The sequence below is a fragment of the Mizuhopecten yessoensis genome, unplaced genomic scaffold (assembly GCF_002113885.1).
Source record: "Mizuhopecten yessoensis strain PY_sf001 unplaced genomic scaffold, ASM211388v2 scaffold6169, whole genome shotgun sequence".
Lineage (NCBI taxonomy): Eukaryota > Metazoa > Mollusca > Bivalvia > Pectinida > Pectinidae > Mizuhopecten > Mizuhopecten yessoensis.
Genome location: NW_018406415.1, coordinates 323,784 through 330,605, shown reverse-complemented (window position 1 = coordinate 330,605; position 6,822 = coordinate 323,784).

The following is a 6,822-nucleotide window of genomic DNA, read 5'->3' as shown; positions in this document are numbered from 1 at the left end:
GATTCACCTGTTTAAACGTCAAAGGTCAAATTCGTATGTCCTACAGGCTATTAGCATAACTGTCACTCGAACATGTTGTATGCTGGTATGTTACTACTGAGAAAAGGAGGCTTGTATGTTACTTCTGATCTAGGAGGAGAGACTTTTCACTATCATATACACGTGAATGTACCTTTGTCATTCAATGCGTGGCCTCGGTCAGAGCCATATGACAGAATTATTCGAACATTTACATTATTATGATATAAATTCCAGATTCATTTGACAGTTTACCAATTTGACGTTAGTTAATTAGAATTGTGTTAATGCTTTACGTCTAAACGTCGTTACGTTCGTCTACAGTCGATAATTTACACGTACAGGGTGTACTCATGTAAACGCGTAAGTTAAGTTCTTTTCATAATACTGTTAATTGCATTTTAAATAATGCCAAAACCTTTTTTTTTTTTTTTTTTTTTTGCAGTTTTACATGAATTTCATACTATAATAGTGTTTAAATAAAAAAAAAATACTTTGAGTTATCTATCACAACATCAGCATAACCCCAGTTCAACAACAAGCAGTATTTTAGACAATTTATGAGGACAGTATGAACGGATATAGAAATATTAAATCGGTACCAGTTTCTTATGTAATAATGACTTCAAACTCAGCTTGCGATGATATGGTCTAAAAGGGCTACAAACAGTCAAAAATTGTTGTCTTAGTTCCATTAAATACATATCATACAACATCATTATATGTATCACGGCTACTCGTTACCATAGCAACACGTAGGGAGACAATTCGTTTTCAATGATATACATGTTCAATATCACGCTGTTCCCTTCCCAGTCTTATACATGTACGTGCTTTAAATAATTTCATTTTCAGGATTTTGCCCACAAAAACAACGCAAAAAATATTGGCGTGATAATAGTTGTTTCCTTTAGCTTGTAGCCGGTTGTAAATACACGTGATTAACGTAATATTGCGGCAGTAGAATGGTCGTTAACCTGATAGGAACTACACTGTAGGTGTCCAAACGAAGTATTGGAAATGTTTTTCGATTAATCGAGAAAGAATTGATACGTAATCGATCAGTTCTATATGTTGACACGATCTGGGGGCGGTTATTTCCCTTAACCCCACTCTCCAACAGTTCCTTTGTTTAACGTTACTCATGCAACCGTCCGATTGATATTAACCTCCCACAGAGCCGGGAAAATAACAATAGAAATCGCCAATCCGTGAAGCAAAATATCACTTGTTATTTCCTGTAATACCATTATTGTATTGTTGGAAATATCATCATTGATTTTTGTGTGCTCAAAGCACGTAGATATTTGACAGACTATCCGAGAGTGTGTGTCATATCCCGGATTTTAATGGAATGAACGAAACAAGATATGAACTGGATATCAGCAAACTACGTATACGTCCGTGAGGTCATTGCATAAAACCTATTTATTACATTTTTGTCAGTGAAATGTCGGATTCTATCAACTTGATAAGACTGATTTCTTTCACACTGTGACAAATAACCAAAGTCACTTTTCGGTATTGACCAATCATAACGGTATCTTCTATTCGATTCATTCAAATGCAACGATTTTTTGTTAAGATTCAAATGAATAATACATAAATAAACAATAAATTCCATTTTTATAAGCAATCATACCAGAAAATAGCAGAAAACGTCGGAATTGCGTTGAGTATCCCATTCAAAATGGCGCGCAGATTGTTGTCAAACATGACGTCTTTAGAATTTGGCGCTAATTATTACGCTTCTGATTACTGCCCTTTTTAAATACATTACATTTTTCATGTTTTATGCGTTAAAAATGTAATAAATAGAAAATGTAATGGTGTCTTCAGTAATAACAAACATATTTCACTCGTGTGGCTAATACTTTGATATTTTTCCATTGTGCTGCGCCCTCGTGAAAAATATCAATGTTAGCCACACGAGTGAAATATATTTGTTATTATTGAAGACACCATTAAATATCCTCTATATCTCCATCATGTCCTTGTAACTAAGAATATCTCCGTCAGGATATTGTTACTAAGCACAATCACGTCACGTCCTTGTAACTAAGCACAATCACGTCACGTCCTTGTTACTAAGTACATCCCCGTCAAGTCCTTGTAACTAAGTACATCTACGTCACGTCCTTGTAATTAAGTACATCACCGTCATGTCCTTGTAATAAAGTACATCCCCGTCATGTCTTGTAACAAAGTACATCCCCGTCATGTCTTGTAACAAAGTACAGCCCCGTCTTGTCCTTTTAACTAAGTACTTTCCCGTCACATCCTTGAAACAAAGTACATCCCCGTTACGTCCTTGTAACTAAGCTCAATCACGTCACGTCCTTGTCACTAAGTACATCCCCGTCATGGCCTTGTAACAAAGTACAGCCCCGTCTTGTCCTTTTAACTAAGTACTTTCCCGTCACATCCTTGAAACAAAGTACATCCCCGACATGTCTTGTAACAAAGTACAGCCCCGTCTTGTCCTTTTAACTAAGTACTTTCCCGTCACCTCCTTGTAACAAAGTACACCCCGTCATGTCTTGTAACCAAGTACATCCCCGTCATTTCCTTGTAACAAAGTACCCCCCCGTCCCGTCCTTGTAACTAAGTACTTGCCCGTCACGTCCTTGTAAGTAAGTACAATCACGTCACATCCTTGTAACAAAGTACCTCCCCGCCCCCCCCTTGTAACTAAGTACTTCCCCGTCACGTGCTTGTAAGAAAGTACTTCCCCGTCACGTGCTTGTAACTAAGTACTTGCCCGTCACGTCCTTGTAGCTAAGTACATCCCCGTCACTTCCTTGTGACAAAGTACACCCCCGGCATGTCCTTGTAACTAAGAACACCTCCGTCATGTCCTTGTAATAAAGTACATCCCCGTCACGCCCTTGTAACTAAGTACTTTCCCGTCACGTCCTTGTAGCAAAGTACATCCCCGTCAGGTCCTTGTAACTAAGTACTTGCCCGTCACGTCCTTGTAGCTAAGTACATCCCCGTCAAGTCCTTGTAACTAAGTATTACAAGGACGTGACGTTATTGTACTTTGTTACAAAGACATGACGGGGGAGTACTTAGTTACAAGGGCGTGACGGGGATGTACTGTGTTACAAGGACATGACGGCGGTGTTCTTAGTTACAAGGACATGATGGAGATATAGTTACAAAGACATGACGGGGGAGTACTTAGTTACAAGGGCGTGACGGGGAAGTACTTAGTTCCAAGGACATGCCGGGGGTGTCCTTTGTCACAAGGACGTGATGGGGATGTACTTTGTTACACGGACTGGACGGGGATGTACTTTGCTACAAGGACGTGACGGAGATGTACTTTGTTACAAAGACATGACGGGGGAGTACTTAGTTACAAGGGCGTGACGGGGAAGTACTTTGTTACAAGGATATGACGGGGATGTACTTAGTGACAAGGACGTGACGGGGATATACTTAGTGACAAGGACGTGACGGGGATATACTTAGTGACAAGGACGTGACGTGATTATACTTAGTTACAAGGACTTGACGGGGATGTACTTAGTGACAAGGACGTGACGGGGAAGAACTTAGTTACAAGGACACGACGGTGATGTACTTAAAGTTTGTTACAAGGGCATGACGGGGATGTACTTGGTTACAAGGACGTGACGGAGATGTACTTTGTTACAAGTTAGTTACAAGGACGTGCCGTGATTGTACTTAGTTACAAAGACGTGACGGGGATGTAGTTTGTTACAAGGGCTTGACGGGGATGTACTTTATTACAAGGACATGACGGTGATGTAGTTTGTTACAAGGGCTTGACGGGGATGTACTTAGTAACAAGGACGTGACGTGATTGTACTTACTTACAAGGACGTGACGGGGATATACTTAGTGACAAGGACGTGACGTGATTCTACTTAGTTACAAGGACATGATGGGGATGTTCTTTGTTACAAGGACGTGTCGTGATTGTACGTTGTTACAAGGACATGATGGGGATGTACTTTGTTACACGGACATGACGGGGATGTCCTTTGTTACAAGGACGTGTCGTGATTGTACGTTGTTACAAGGACATGAGGGGGATGTACTTTGTTACACGGACATGACGGGGATGTGTACTTAGCTACAAGGACGTGACGGGTATGTACTTTGTTACAAGGATGTGACGTGATTGTACTTTTTTACAAGGACATGACGGTGATGTACGTAGGTACAAGGACGTGACGTAGATGTACTTAGTTACAAGGACCTGACGGGGATGTACTTTGCTACAAGGACGTGACGGGTATGTACTTTGTTACAAGTTAGTTACAAGGACGTGGCGGGGAAGTACTTTGTTACAAGGACATGACGGAGGTGTTCTTAGTTACAAGGACATGACGGTGATGTACTTCAATACGAGGACATGACGAGGGTGCTTTGTTACAAGACATGACGGGGTGTACTTTGTTACAAGGTCGTGACGGGGATGTACTTTGTCACAAGGACATGACGGGGATGTCCTTTGTTACAAGGACTTGACGTGATTGTACTTTTTTACAAGGACATGACGGTGGTGTTCTTAGTTACAATGACGTGACGTGATTGTAACAAAGTACATCTCCGTCACGTCCTTGTAGCTAAGTACATCCCCGTCACGGCCTTGTAACAAAGTACAGCCCCGTCTTGTCCTTTTAACTAAGTACTTTCCCGTCACATCCTTGAAACAAAGTACATCCCCGCCACGTCCTTGTAACTAACTTGTAACAAAGTACATACCCGCCATGGCCTTATAACAAAGTACATCCCCGCCATGTCCTTGTAACAAAGTCCATCCCCGTCATGTCCTAGTAACAAAGTACATCCCAGTCATGTCCTTGTAACACAGTACATCCCCGTCACGACCTTGTAACAAAGTACAGCCCCGTCATGTCCTTATTACAAAGTACATCCCCGTCGCGTCCTTGTAACTAAGTACGCCCCCGTCATGTCTTTGTAACAAAGTACAATCCCGTCACGTCCTCCTATCTAAGTACATCCCCGTCATTTCCTTGTAACAAAGTACCTCCCCGTCATGTCCTTGAAACAAACTACATCCCCGTCATGTCCTAGTAACAAAGTACATCCCAGTCATGTCCTTGTAACACAGTACATCCCCGTCACGGCCTTGGAACTAAGTACAATCACGTCACGTCATTGTAACTAAGAACACCTCCGTCATGTCCTTGTAATAAAGTACATCCCCGTCAAGTCCTTGTAACAAAGTTCATCCCCGTCATGTCCTTGGAACTAAGTACAATCACGTCACGTCATTGTAACTAAGAACACCTCCGTCATGTCCTTGTAATAAAGTACATCCCCGTCATATCCTTGTAACAAAGTACCTCCCCGCCCCCCCCTTGTAACTAAGTACATCCCCCTCATGTCCTTGTAACAACGTACAATCACGACACGTCCTTGTAACAAAGTAAATCCCCGTCATGTCCTTTGTAACAAAGAACATCCCCGTCATGTCCCTGTAACCAAGAACACCGCCGTCAAAACCTTGTTACCTTGTAACAAAGTACAATAACGTCACGTCCTTGTAACTAACTTGTAACAAAGTACATCTCCGTCACGTCCTTGTAACTTAGTATATCTCCGTCCCGTCCTTGTAACTAAGTATAATCACGTCACGTCCTTGTCACTAAGTACATCCCCGTCATTTCCTTGTAACAAAGTACACCCCCTCATGTCTTGTAACAAAGTACAATCACGTCAAGTCCTTGTAACTAAGTATATCTCTGTTTCGTCCTTGTAATTAAGTACATCACCGTCATGTCCTTGTAATAAAGTACATCCCCGTCAAGTCCTTGTAACTAAGTATTTCCCCGTCACGTCCTTGTAACTAAGTACTTCCCCGTCACGTCCTTGTAACTAAGTACTTTCCCGTCACGTCCTTGTAACAAAGTACATCCCCGTCACGTCCTTGTGACAAAGTACACCCCCGTCATGTCCTTGTAACTAAGTACTTCCCCGTCACGTCCTTGTAACTAAGTATATCTCGGTTTCGTCCTTGTAATTAAGTATATCTCCGTCACGTCCTTGTAACTTAGTATATCTCCGTCACGTCCTTGTAACTAAGTATATCTCCGTCACGTCCTTGTAGCTAAGTGCATCTCCGTCCCGTCCTTGTAACTAAGTATATCTCCGTCCCGTCCTTGTAACTAAGTATATCTCCGTCACGTCCTTGTAGCTAAGTACATATACGTCATGTCCCTGTAACCAAGAACACCGCCGTCAAAACCTTGTTACTAAGCACGTCCTTGACAACCGTGGGACTATAGACACCCAATGCGCACCACAGACTCTTAATTACTTAGTAGATCGATCGGCAGGTATCACTGACCGCGCGTGCATTCGTATGTAAGGTATTGCTGATGTTTTGGTTATTCATTTTAGCAAGTGTCATTTTCCCCCAGCGGACTCGTATAATGCAACAGAATACAGTACTAACTTAATTTCAAACCGTGATGGGCTGACTGTAACAGACTGGGCGGCTGTTGAACACATTTTATAACAAACTTGTTATTTGAATAATTATATATGTCTGTGTGTATGATCAGTGGATCATACCATTGTCAAAAATACTAAGTTTTTTCGAGGAAAAGAGGCGGGAGGGGTGTGGGGTGTGTGGTTTGGATTGGGTGGGGTTGGGGGTGTAGGGATGTGAAGTTTGAATTGGATGGGGTGGGGGGTTGAGGTGTATGGTGATGTAGGGGTAAGAGGTTTGGTGTGGGGTCGGTTGTGGGGTGTGATGATTGGATTGGGTGGGGTGGGGGTGTAGTGGTGTGAGTTTGGATT